General features: G+C 41.7%; 1 pseudogene; it reads left to right on the top strand.

The window, feature by feature from the left end:
- Positions 1–26: 26 nt before the first annotated feature.
- LOC115728163 lies at positions 27–2,676 on the top strand (annotated as a pseudogene).
- Positions 2,677–14,663: the final 11,987 nt, after the last annotated feature.

Here is a 14,663-nt window from a genome sequence, read left to right as displayed (position 1 = left end):
GAATTCGAGAATGTTTCGTTACGACAATGAAGCTCTTTTTGAGTTTTGCGGCTTCTTCGCGTCTAGAACTATCCAGAGACTTGGAGAGTTCAATTTCCACTAAGCTAGAGATGGTGGTAATGATTGGGGTAGGTGGGCAGCATGACAGTGAGTGCGTGCGAGAAAAAAAGGTGGAATTTGCAAGACTTGGGAAAGACATGGTAGGATTAGATTTCGGGATGGGTAGTGATGAGTACATGACAGGTTTCAAGTTCTAAAAATTTTGATATAGTGAGTGAACCATAAGTATTTGGCTTTGAATCAAATCTACAATGTACCTCACCCAAGGTACCTTGTAAAATAGTAACATCTAAGTCAATGCTTACCTGTCAAATAATATATGATTGTTAAAAACCATTTTTTTTATTATGTACTTTATTATGGTTATGTTACTGACTACCAAGGTTATTGAAATACAAGAGGAGAATGTAAAAAAAAAAAGTCCTAAACATATTGTAATCGTGTCAATCGGTCTTAAGTTTTTTTGTCAATTTAGTTCTAAATCTTTTGCAATTGTGCCAATTCAGTCCATTTTGCCTACCGGCACTGACGTGAAATTTTTTTAATAATATATTAATATTTTTTGAAATTTTTTATTATTTTTATCGTTTTATTTTCTTTTTTTATTGGACTTTGGGTTGATCGTGGGGCTAGTGGCCGACAGGAGGTAGGCACCCCAAAAATAAAATAAAATAAAATAAAATAAAATGGCAAAAAATAATTTTTAAAAAATGAATAAATTTTTTTGAAAAGTATTAAAATATTGTTAAAAAATTACCACTGCAACCCGACCAAAGAAAATAGACTAAATTGGTACTATTACAAAAGGTTTATAACTCGAATTGATAAAAAGAAAATTAAGATTGTAATAGATTTAGGAGTTTTTTGGTAATTTTTCCAAATACCGGTCTAACTAAAAAAAACATATGAATCGGGAAACTTCAGTATTACATGCCTTCTCTCTCTCTCTCTTCGCTGACCTCTAAATGGATGCGGTACAAGTTTTGCTACTTCAGCTAGCCATGTTTTTAAAAGTTGAGGTACTTGAATTCAAAAAGCAAAAAAAAAAAAAAAAAAAAAAAACAAACCTTGGGCATTCAATTGTAAAACGAACGGAAAGTTTATGTACTGGCAAAGCCAATTTCCCTAAGTTTAATTGGGTTATTTGTATAATATGCCGTTTTTTTTCTAACATTAAGTATGGACTACGGAACTCTAAAATAGTTGGTTCTTGTGATATAATTATGTTTTGGGAAAATTTCAAAAAAGGGCCTAGAGTGGCCTCATTTTCTCAAAAAAGGGCATAGAGTGAATATCGTTTCAAATAAGGGTCTGAAGTGCTCAAATCATTTCAAATAAGGGCCTAACTAAAGGATAATTTTGTCTTTTAAACTTCCGGCCTTTTCTTTTCTGTTTTCCTTTTTTTCTCCTCCCCTCCCCTCCCCTCCTGTTCATCATCTCTTCTGACTTGAATGCACGATGGTCTTCGTCTTCCATCTACTGACGCACTCGGGGAAAGAGAGAGAGAGACCAAGGGTTGGGTCATTCCTTCATTTCTTTCCCTCGCGACGAATGGATTGATCGGAAGTGAGGCTTTGAGCCGGTCTTGCGGAGGGATTTCGTTGGGTGTTTCCGAATGGTGGAGAGATTTTGTGGATCGGCGATAAAGAAACCGTAAAAACGAGGTGTTCCGATGGTGACCAATAACAATAACTCATCGGAGATGCCCGAAGAGCCGAGCATCAACACCGACAAAGCTCAACTACGAGATCTTCTCAATCCTCAAGAGCAAGTTCCTCTTCGGCTACGACGACCCCAAGCTCTGGGTCCCCAAGCAAATGAACCCAAAAACCACCCGCGATGCCGACGCGGGCAATAACAACCCCTCCGCCATCAAGAACCGGAGAGGCAACATCCGCATCCTTGCCGTTGATTGCGGCGGCATGCGGGGCATGCTCCCAAGCAAAGCCCTCGCCTATCCGGAGCACACCCTCAAGTCGAAGTCCGACAACCCGGACGCCAGCATCGTTGACTACTTCGACGTCGCCGCGGGCACCGGTGTAGGTGGCATCCTTACCACCACGCTCTTCGCCACAAAGGACCACACCCGCCCGATTTTCCGGGAAAACGACATGTGGAAGTTACTCGCCGACCACGGCCCGAAGTTATACCGCTCACGGCTCGTCTCCGGCTCGGGCGGGTTCCTGGGGGGGGCTCCGCTCCACGTCGTCGGCGACGGCCGCACTGGAGAGGCTCGTGAGGGAGTCCTTCAGCGACGGGTGGGAAGGGAGCCGACGCCGAGGGACACGCCGAAGCCGGTTCTGGTGCCGTGCTACGACTTGACAAGCTCGGCACCACTCCTGCTCTCGCGTGCAGACGCTTTGGAAATGGACGGGTTCGACCGACTTCCGGCTCGGGGAGGTGTGCGGGGCCACGTCGGCGAAGCCTAGCGTCCCGGAGCCGGTGCAGATGCGGTCGGTGGACGGGCGGACGCGGTATGTGGTGGTGGGAGGGACGTTGGCGATGAGCAACCTCGCGGCCGCGGCGATCACGCACGTGCTGCACAACAAGTGGGAGTTCCCGTTGGTGCAAGGGATGGAGGACTCGTCGAAGAAGACGTGCTGGAGGAGACGATGAACGAGGGACGGCAGGGGAGGAGAAAAAAAAGAAAATAGAAAAGAAAAGGCTAAAAGATTAAAAGACAAAAATGTCCTTCGATTAGGCCCTTATTTGAAACGATTAAAGCACTTCGGGCCCTTATTTGAAACAATATTTACTCTAGGCCCTTATTTGAGAAAATAAGATCACTTCGAGCCCTTTTTTGAAATTTTCCCTTATGTTTTTCACTTGATATATATTTTGTGTATCGTTTTATTATACGATGGCTTTACCATTTAAGTAAGATAGAGTAACATATTTCCGACTTATTGTCAATAGTTTGTAAAGCTCGTACTATTTTAAAATCTGATGTTATAAATCTAATTTATAGACCCACAACTATTTTTCCTCTACAGAGCAATTTTAGCAACCTCAATATGAATATCTTGTGCTTTATGTAGAATACCGAATATGATCATCTTCGTTAGAACCGTGACATTTTGTATGTAATATAATTTTTCCTTTAAAAAAATGTATGGGGCTAGGTAATTTGTGACTTAAGTTCCTCAAGGTGGAACTAGCGTTCGGGGGGTCCGATGCCCGAGTTCTAAGGAGAGCCGGACCAATGGACGGCCCACATGGATCCATAATTTTTTTAATTTTATTTTATTTTTTAAATACAATTGAAATGCGTAGAAATAAGATTTTAGGCAAAGAAAGGAACTTGCATATAAGGAAAGTTTTCCGGTTAAATTAGAATACAATGATCATCTGTCCGACCCGATATGGATCGGTAGCGTTTTATTTTCCCCGTAAATAGCCAAAACACCCTCACTTCCTCAAGGTAATTGTTTTTGTATGATATGAGAAATTATCTCAAGATAAGTTATTTCCTCATTCTCTTTGTTTTCCATTGGAGATTAGAGAAAATAATAATACTAATCAAACGCCACGTCATCTATGCATTAGGCCATTCAGTTGGCGATAAGTGGCATTGTGGGGGGCCCACCGTCAGAAATTAAAGAACTCTCTTTCCTTCTCTCTCCTTCTCTCTCTATGCCGAACTGGCCGTAAAAATCAAGAAAATATTGAAAAAATATTGGGTAGCCCAGCCTCTCCACGTCACCATGTAGCCACCCCAATCGTACGTCACCACGTGCTACATTTGGGTCCCATTTTGCCAGATTTTTCAGAACCCTATGGGCTTCTCTATCCGTTACTCTCTCTCTCCTCCCTCTCCTTGGCTTCCGTCTCCGTCAACGTCTCTCTCCCTCTCTCTTTTCTTCTTCTTCGTTTTTAAGATCTTCTTCATCCAAAGGCGTCTCTCTTCGTTCCAACCACGCCTCCTCCGTCGCCTCTCCGATTCGTTGTATGTCCTCTTCGTACCTGTCTCGATTCCAACCAGCGGAATACGAGATGAAATTGTCACTACTGTTTGAGTTCTTCCTTCTTCTCCCATCTCCGCTTCTTGTCCATCAAAAATTGAGTGCCCGTTCCTTTGGATCAGGGACTTGATGAAATTGACGACCAAGATGGGCTTTTTGAGAAGAAACAGGCAGAGGGTAAGGGTGCGCATGAAAACACTTCTCTTTGAGAAATCAACTTCCGATCAGAAGTTGATTTCTCTACTTCTCCTCAAAAGTAAATGTTGATTTCTCTACTTGAGCTTCAGATTAATTTCTAATCAGAAAAATTCATTTGGTAACAATTGAAAATTTTTACTTTTGAAACATCATTAACAAAATTTTCGACGACGATGATCGACGGCGGTGGTGGTAGTCGACGGTTGTGGCGGCGGTGATTGGCGGCCGGCGACGGTCGGTGTCGGCGATGGTCGGTGACGGCGGCGGTGGCCGGCGGCAACGGGTGGTGGGTGGGCGGTGGCCGGCGGCCGCAGCGGCCGTGGTCGCCGATCGCAGCAACGGTGGTCGGCGGAGCCAAGTGTGGTCCAAGAAGTGATTCTGGAGTCGAGAAGTTAAACTTTTTTATTTCTTAAAATTGGCCAAAAATCCAATCAAAAGTGAAAAATCTCATCAAAAGTGAAAAATCCTACTATAAGTCAATTTTTTTATCAAACGGATTTCTACTTCGATCGGGTTTTTATCAAACACATTTTTTTGTTAGATGGGCTTTTGGTAGAAAAATAAAATTTCAAAAGTGATTCCACGCTGGCCCTAAAGGTCGGAAGAGACCTTTTTTTTTTCTTTTTGATCAAAAGGTCCGAAGAGACTTAAAACGGGGGATGATGTTGTAATTCCGCAAGCGCAAGTTCCCTTTTGATTTTTTCCCCTTTACAAATCACTTTGTGAAGCGGCACAAACGTACATTAGTTGGGCAATCGAAGAGAAATATCATCCCTTTGCTTGGAAATGTCATTGTTTGATTCAAAGAAAGAGGAAGAGAAATGTCGCTTGGATGAGAAATGCTTACCCAAAATCGCACAGGGCTTCACCTTTTCCTTCCTTCCCTCGCTCACCACAAACTTCCTTAACAAGACAATTCAATCCGGAACCCCCCACTCCCCAGAAACCCTAAATCCCTCCCTCTCTAGTCTATCCTCCATTTCTCTGGTTCTCTAGGCAATAGACTAATTGATAATCCATGGAGTCCAACCAGTCGCTCCTGAGATGAATTCGCACTCGTTGGGTTCCTCTTTTTCTTCGTCTCGTGATTCCGATTATGCACCTAATCGTTGTTGCCAGTCCCGTTAAGGTCAGTAGTAGTGGCAATAACAATCGCGAGTTCCGTAGCAAAAGGAGTTCGAGGACAGGGGCTTTGTGCGAAGGCTATTGTCCTGGTGGATGATGATTACTGTGCCGGAGAGCTTCAGGTCGGTCGCTAAGGTGTCCAGCGAAAATGACGATGATGGCTATGGTGAATCGAAAGTGATTTTTTTTTTTTTTTGTGGTCAGCAAAAGTGGAGGTTTTGGCTGGTGCGATTTAAGGCGGTGAGGAATTGGGGACCTACGGATGAAGAAGACTTGAACGAAGAAGAAGAAAAGAGAGAAGGTGCAGAGACTGACAGAGAGAGAGCATTAACTGAGACGGAAGTCAGGGAGGAGAGAGAGTAACGGAGAGAGAAGCCCATCGGGTTCTGAAAAATCTGACAAAATAGGACCCAAATTAACACGTGGCAACCCACGATTGGGAGGGGCATATGGTGACGTGGAGAGGCCGGACTACCCAATATTTTCTCGAAAATATTGGGTGCTACATCATCTCTGAGCCATCCCATTAAAAATTTGACGCGTGTCATATGGGGCCCACTTTTCAGATTTTTGACAGCATTTTTCTTTTTTTGGTCGAATACAACCCCTTCTTTTCACTCACCTTTTTTTTTTTTTCCAAAAACACCCCTCACCTCCCTCACCGCAGTCTCCTCCCTCAAGCCATCGCGTTTCTCTCTCTTATCTCCTCTCATGGCTCCGAGAGAAAAGCTCAGGGCTGCCATCCCAAACCCTCACGGCCTCAAGGAAATCCGGGGCGTCTGGAAGAGACCCTGGGGCCGCTACGCCGCCGACATCTCGGGCCCCGGCAAAAAGACCTGGGTGTGGCTAGGCACCGTCGATGACCCCTTCCCCCAACACCCCCAGGGGCCACCCCCCGCAGGCTCAGCCTCGGCCGCCACCCAGTGGCCGCCGGGCCCAGAGCTTACTTCCCTCGCACGGCCGCAACGTGCTTCCCGGCGGTGCCCGTAGCGCCGCGGCCTGTGTTCTTCTTCAACGCTTTCGCGCGCGTGGAGCAGGCGGGCGGCGCCGGCGGTGGCAGAGTACGACAGGCCGGCGCACGGCAAATCGCACCTTCCCACCCGAGGTCGCTTGATTTTACCGTTTAGATCGGTGGATCAGGACGATGAATTTTTTTATCTTTTTTTTGGTTTCATCGGTTTGTTGAGAACTTACTCTCAACTCGACGCGAGATCTCCCTTGCTCATCCACGCCGCCGATGATTTCACCGCCTCGAAATGCCGTCCTACGTGGTCGATGGGTGTGTAAGTATCTATTCATAAATGAAATAGCTCTAGTGTCGCCATTGTTGCAAATGCTTCTGCTTATGCTTCGCATTTATTTTCCTCGTATTCTTCATCCCCGTCTTCGTTTTGCACAAAGATGGAGAGAGAGAGAGAGAGTGGGGGGGCCGTTGGGGCCGTTGGGGTGTTTTTTTTTTGTTTTGTTTTGGGTCAAAGGAGCCGTGGGGGGTATTTATGGAAAGGAAAATGTGAAAGGAAAATAAATTTTAAAAGAAATTGAAATATGGACCCTACTGAACACGTGTCGATCATTTAATGGCGCGATTCAGAGACGACGCGGCGCTTTGGAAGACGCCGGAGCTTTCATTCCATGGAGCTGCAGAGACAAGGAGAGAGAAGGGAAAAGAGCTTTCTAATTTTCTGACGGTGGGCCCACAGTGCCACTTGTCGCCAACTGAATGGCCTAATGCATAGATTTTTTTGTTTTTGGTCGGAAGGCCTAATGCATAGATGACGTGGAGTTTGAAGAGCCCGGAATGTTTTCTCGATAGATTGGCACTGAAATTCTAATATTCTTAACGCTTCTCCAGGTTTTCATTGGGGCCCGTCAGTCCTATCCCGACGATGCACTCGAAGAAGGCTAGGGAAGGCTCTGTATTTTTTCCGAAATTGCTCTTTAGGTATTCAATACGGTGGACTGTGGTGGAGCAAAATTTAAGAACTACCCTTGTGAAAATGAAATTGATGTTGCATGAATATAGTTGTTATTAAGATGGACAAAAAATAAAGGTTTTCCAATTAAATAGGTAAAATTTTAGAAAAGAAATTTAAATTACAAGAATAGTGGTTATTCTATCGTAATTAATTTTCTAGTTCTTAAACAAGCTCAATTGCAGAATGGAGAATCATTTCCCCGGTCGTTTTTGGGTTGGCACCGAAGATCTAATTACAGTCATGATTCCCACTAAAAAAAAAAAAAAAAGCAAAATATTTAATTTTCTACCGACTAGACGAATCAAATTTCTCTTCTCATATCCATCTAATCACGCCTATTTTGAAAATCATATATACATAAAGAAACAAGTCTTTGAAATCAGCAAATGTAATCCTCATTGCTGAGCAATCAAAATTGACATGTTATGTCATGTCATGTTGCATGTAGTTATTGCAATGTAATATCATCTTCTTGTTATGTTGCTTGAAATTGTTACGTCAGGACACATGTGATTGTTGCCATATCAAGTCATTTACCTATCACGCTTTGTATTGGAGTATGTCGTGTCATGTCATGCTATATGTAAGTATAGCCATATCATTATCATTTCGCCCTGCCATGTTTGGATTTGGTTTCGCCGTATTATGTTGTATGCGAGTATTGGCGTTTGAATTTTGACTCTATATGTTGCACGCAAAGTGCACGTCATAATGCACTATGTATACATCATGCAAATCAACATTTCTTTTTTCCTTTATAATTTCACAAGTAAATGGAATCCCGCTATAACACGTGGAAACGATATCTTTAACCGACAACCAAGCTGAATAAGTGTTTTTGAGATATATAAAATTTCAAAGCAAATCGTCGTACATGTTTTGAAATTATTTTATGAGTGATTTAATACTAAACCAAAAGTAGGGCTGCAATGCCCAAAGGGTGTCATAGAATGCTAATCCTTCCACGTTGGGATGTAAGAAATTTAAAAAAATTATCAAAAAAGTCTTAAATTTACTGTAATTGTAACAATTTAGTCTTAATTTTTTTTAAACTAATTCAGTCATAGAACTTTTGCATTTGTTTCAATTCAGTTCATTTAGCCAACTTTGTCCAGTTAGCGCTAACGTGGCAATTTAAGATCATATTTTAATAGTTTTTCAGAAAATTTTATTTTAATATTTTAATACTTTTTTCTTTTTTTCTTCTCATTCTTTCTCTAGCTGATCTTGGATTTCTCCCCCTTATTTATTTATTTTCAAAATTAACATTTTCGTTTTAGGCTTAAACTCGAGACATATTCTAACGGAATATATCTACATGCAAAGCGCACATTATAATGCACTATCAATCAACATTGTATATGTATTCATACTTACACACATGAATAGAGTCCCGCCATAACACTGGGAAATGGCGTCGCTAGTTGATGACCATGTTGGATAAGTGTTTTGGCGATATTTCAATTTTCAAAGCATACTTAACCAATAGTAGGACTGAGATTTGAAGTACACTAAACAAGTTAGTATATATTTTGGAAATTGATACTTTGCGGTACATATTACTTGCCTTGATTCAAGTGTATTGGACATTATTTGAAGTACACTAAGCAAGCAAATTGGTTTAACCCTTGTCTTGGAAGCTTCAGGACAAATCTTAGGAATAACCTTTAGCGCCAAAACCAATCCGCCCTCAGCCACATCGTACGTCACCTCAAATCACCTTTGCTATATGTCCCCGTAGATGCTGAGATCCATGTTGCGGCCACTTGTTCAATCGCTAGGCACATTAGTGATGGACTCATAGAATATAACACACCGCTCCGGTCCAAGTCAACCTCATTTGGTCCGCTGAAGGAGAATCTATCCACTAGGATATTGACTCAGTGGGACTCGCTCAAGTCGTAGCAAGTGTCGGAGGGAGGATTCGGAGTCGACATCGGGTGCGTTTGGTTCGGCTTTTGGAGAAAGTCTTTGAGAAAATGCAAAGGCCTTTAGACTAAAGACATTTAGTGAAATGCAAAAACTGTTTGGTAAATTGTAATTGGAAAATGCCTTGAAATGCAGCTTTGGAAAAATGCTGTTTGGTAAACATAAATTCGGAAAGTCTCTAGATGTGATTAAATTTTAGTTTTTAAATGCAATTTGTTTAAAATTAAAAAAATAATTGTTACATATGCACAAATTTATAATTAAAAAATCAAATCAAAGTGGATATCTCAACTAAAAAGAGAGCAATTGCACTATAATAAACATGGTCACATATGTCTCGAGGAAAAAAATACGTTATCCTTGAATATTACGAACTTCTTATTTCTTAAAGTTGTTGCTATTTGATCATACAAACGCGTCACGTTAGCGAATATATTATCATTTGAAGCATTCAAATATTTATTTATATCATAGAGCCAACTGAATATCCATCACATCTCCCATCACCAGAAATATACTTAACAAATTTCCTGATGTACTTATCCCTGCTTTTACATTTGACCAAAATGCGAAAGAATGCTTAACCACACACCTCATACATATGTCCTCCTGCAGCTAGACTTCTTAATTCTGGACAATTACTAAACACGCACACACAAAGAAAGAAATAGAAAAGCATTCCAAACTTGCTGAAGATCACATATAGCAAAGCTCACAGACAGTGAATTTCTTCCGCAGAGAACCGATTCGATCCCTTTTGAATGATTATATGCCCCATGAGATCAACTATCTGAATGCACATCAAGCTGGACTTGTGGATATGCAAACTTCATGCCTCATAGAGATACCCATCTAGTTTTGTTGTTGAAGGCACCAATAAACCGTCTAAGTTTGACATCGAAGGCTCTTGGATTCAATCTATCAAAACCGCCAACACCAAAGCATAAATGGTGGCATTATACGAAAACCTTCTCTATTGCCAGTAACCATTCATACGGATTTCATCGGTTGTAAATGAGAACCATCACATATTTCAAGTGAAAAAAACTTGTAGAAAAGGCAATACATCACTTCAAAAGAAAGATTTCAATTCACCATAGATTTCAACCAATTTCTCTCTTGGTTTTTCATTCCTCTAAACTGTGTCATTGCATTGACCAAATTCTGACATACAAAAGAAAGAGAGTTGAATACGATCCTCTCGCTTTAATAAAAAAAATAAAGGAACTAGCATCAAACAAAGCAGAGTCTCCACAATTCATTAACTCAGGCTTGCAGAAAGGCAATACCCCAAATGCTTTGGCAAAGTCAAGCGCAACATGTTGAACATCTTTCTACCAAAATACCACAATAACGCCACAAAGTCGTCAAAACAAAGTAAAACTAAGAGCAGCTAATCTAAGATAGCTACAATACTGCGAATTACACGAAACATATGCACCCAAGGCAGACAAAATGACAGTTTTATTTCTCCAATTCAACTAAGACAATCCCAAATTTTACAACATCACCATCAGTAAGCAGACTCTCCCAATCTACTTCTAGATACCTTGCACTCTTCCATCTCCATAAAAAAACTTTGTATTACTTGACCAGTAATATCCTCAATCAAGCACAATATCAAAAGTACCATGTGCTGCCAAAAACAAAAACAATTGTTCAGGCTCTCAAAAAACAATGCACTTTGCCCTCCTTCAGGCACAACACCAACCAAATAAGCATCGAACATCAGTGTCTCCATGGAACGAACAACTTCATCATTCACCAAAATCCTGAATTCTAACAGTAGTTCCCTGCCATCATACAACATTACTTATCATATATCCGACCATTGATCAGGGCATGGACTAATCTACTGAGAACAAGCTTAACGACGGAGAGTATTACAACCAAAAGCACAAAACATAACAATCCGTGATGATAGACATATTCATAATCCTAAGCAGCATTGAGTTATTGCCATTCAATACGCTTGAGCAAGCTAAATTCAGGGAAAAACGGTAATGGATCGATTGCTACTGCATTTTTGAAATAGACTAGCTAATCAAACCAAATCATGGGCAACTAAATTGCTTATCGGGTTGAGTTTAACATTAGTGGCAGAGATTAGTAGTGAAACAAAGGTGCCTTGTCCGTGGAGTTGCGAAGAGAGAGGAAGCCGTCGCAATAGACATTGCGCTTCAGCTTCAGCTTCTGCTTCAGCTGCTTCGTGAAGTTGACGTTCCATTTCTTAGGAGCTTCCATGGTCGTCGCATTTAGGATGAAGAAGATTTCTAGAGCAACGAATGTGGCACCAATTATCGGCATTGCGATGACTCGAAACTATTTAATGCGAGAAATTAGCACACCAACCAGGGTGACGACGTCTCGGGTGGCCATGGCGAGGATATCGGTGCACGAGACCCTGTTCCAGCAGCTCAGGACCGCGTCGACGGCCGCTTTCGCCTTGATCACGGTGTCGAACCCGTCTCCGGCCAGCGACAAGTTGTTCAGATGGTCCTTCTCCGCCTTTGTTGCTAGCGGTGGACGCCACGATCACCGAAGCGTCACAACCCCACTTATCCAAAGAAAGTACCAAGACACAAATGGGTTAATCCCGAACAAAAATGAATAGATGGGTCTTCAAATTCAATCACGGGGTATCGGAAATACCTTGACGAAGCAATCATGGAAAAAGAGATGAAGAGTACCAGGGACAGTGACGAAGGTCTGCTGGAACTTCTGCCAGACGGCATTGCGCACGATGCTCTCGATCTTTGGGCACACGTTGGCATAGAAGTTCTGCCTCAAGGGATACCTTCTTCAAGCACGGTAATGCGGGGGTCGCGCTACCTCGGCGAACCTCGCAACAATGGATTTGCTGCGGTGGTGCAATCGTAGACCAGGAGATCGGCGACGAGCATCAACCAAGCGACCGCAAGCGTACAGGCAAGCGATGTCACCAGCTGAGCTGCGTTCGAGGGGGGAAAGAAGAGAGGCGAGCGAGCTCCGCTTAGGAGGAGATAAGCGACAGATGCAAGGGTTTTCAGGTTAAAAAGGGTAAATGTTGAATTATGAAGACTGAATGAGGGCAAGATTGGAAATTAAAAATATTCATTAACTCGGCCTTTTTGTATGCCGAGAAAGCTAGAAAGCTAAAGCAGGTAAGGAGGAGCCTTGAGTTAAAGGCCTTTAGAAGGCATTGGAAATGCTAGCATTTGGGAAATGGGCTCTTCAAAAATAATTGCCAAACACTCTAGCATTTTGGCTAAGAGACTTTACAAGCCCAAAGAGCTTTTCAAGTGGGTTTCCAAACGCAGCCATCTTGTATTTCGACATCGCCTGCCGGAAGGGCGAGTGCAGGCCCCCTCCCAATAACCCTTTGCTTTCCATCCTTGTTGGCTTTCTAATTGATATATATCCGTTTTTTTTTTGTCAATTCTCGTAATTGTTGCTATATAATGTTTTAAAAGTTGTTTTTTAGCAAGACCTTTTCCGTATAAACGTTCAATTAGTGCTGTCTTCATCCAAATTTCAATAACAAGTTTTAAGAATGGAGAAATTTGTATAAACAACATAGATAGCCATACGAGGCGCATACATAATGTCAGTGAAAAAATAACGAACATCTTACCCAAAAAAAAAAAAAAATAGTACGAAGAAACAGATAATACAATATTATTGTGAAAAAATATAAGATAAGCATAAGAGTATACAATATTAAAAGAACACTTAATTTCGACAAAAAAAAAAAACTTAACTAAGACACATAACAAATGCAATTTGACTTCGTTATTTGTTTTGCATCTGTCAGACAAACTAAAAATAATACCTTCTTTTTGTTTAAAAAAATTTTAGCTCACAACTAAAGATGAGATATTTTCTGTATGGTATATACTTATAATTTTTTTAAGGGTACATTTATATTAGTTTTTTCTCCCTATATACTACTGTCAAGGTCGGGTGGTTTCCTAACTCGATGAACCCTGAACCATCCAAACAAACATCTCTCGAGTTCTCTAGAATATTACTAAAGGCGGGCAATATTGTAAATGTACCTTAGTCTAGAGAGTTCCTGTAATCTGATTGATCGGTAGGTAGGTGTACTCTCATTGGTCAATAGGGAGGTGCAATATTCACCAACAGATTAAGGATAGATCAATGGTTGTAATCGAGGAGTCTTTGTATATATAGAGGACCCCTCTACTCATTTAGATCATCCCACAAGTTAATAGAATCCAGAGCTTCTCTCTTTATACAGTAGCACCTAATTTAGTGATCGTGATTCTCATGTCACAAATCAATGACAGTGCCTATAATCAAGAATAGTCTATGGTATAGGGAGTGATTTGGCTTCAACACCGATTGTCATGCCCCGCACCGTTCGGCACGTCAACATCCATAGGCAATTTTAAGTTGTGACGTCCCAGGATGCGTCACCGACCCATTTAAAATTTTATGTTTTCCATTAAACGCATGCGGAAGCGATTCACTTCCCCAAACAACATAACAATATGGATAGACAGTAGGACATCCCACCACTCCGTATCGCTAAAAGTCTATTTTATTAATAGTTACTCGTTAACCCTAAAAAGTACATTTACACATATAAGCCTCACTTCAATGCTACTTCTTACATCCCTCAGAAGTACTAGATCAAGGTTAGGTTAACACTACTTTAAGTTATTCCAAAAGAAATCTACGTCCTTCCCAAAGCCAGACTGCTCTCCTAAGCTAAAGGCTCGAAAAATGGTTAATGACAACGGGTGAGATATAAAATCTCAGCAAATTAACGGTCTAAGCCTCGATTAGGAGGTCAATTTAGCTCGGATGCGTTTAGAACTTGCAATGCAACACGGTATATATGTACGAGTATGCTACCACACAATCATAGGCAACCTTACTTACCATGGCACGCGCCTTGCACGTTACAACTCATTGCAAGCAATATAATGCAACAAATAAATGCATGATCAGAACATATGTCACTTTCTCGTGCACAATGCGCTCAAGCATACTTTCATCATTATGGCCACTTATGGCATGTTCGTTCTCACACGAAGGTTTTTTGGTTCTGCCGGTATATGTTCATTCAATCAATTACGGCCGACCGTGGGCACGCCCTTTTTTCTACGAGGGTCTTTCGCGGAGATTTATCCAGTTGATTAATTACGGCCGAACAAGGGCACACCCGTCTTTCTACGGGAGTCTTTTGGCTTATCCGAGAATACTTTCAATCGATCAATTACAGCCAATCGAGGGCACGTTTGTCTTCATACGGGGGTCTTTTGACTTATTCGGGTATTTATCCTTTCGATCAATCACGGCCGATCGAGGGCACGCCGGTCTTTCTACGGGGGTCTTTCGACTCGCTCGGGAATATATCCTTTCGATCAATTACGGCCGATCAAGAGCATGCCCGTCTTCATACGGG

This window comes from Rhodamnia argentea, chromosome 4 (genome assembly GCF_020921035.1).
Source record: "Rhodamnia argentea isolate NSW1041297 chromosome 4, ASM2092103v1, whole genome shotgun sequence".
Classification (NCBI taxonomy): domain Eukaryota; kingdom Viridiplantae; phylum Streptophyta; class Magnoliopsida; order Myrtales; family Myrtaceae; genus Rhodamnia; species Rhodamnia argentea.
The sequence above is the reverse complement of the archived record's forward strand: the minus strand, read 5'-3'. Positions and strand labels throughout refer to the sequence as shown.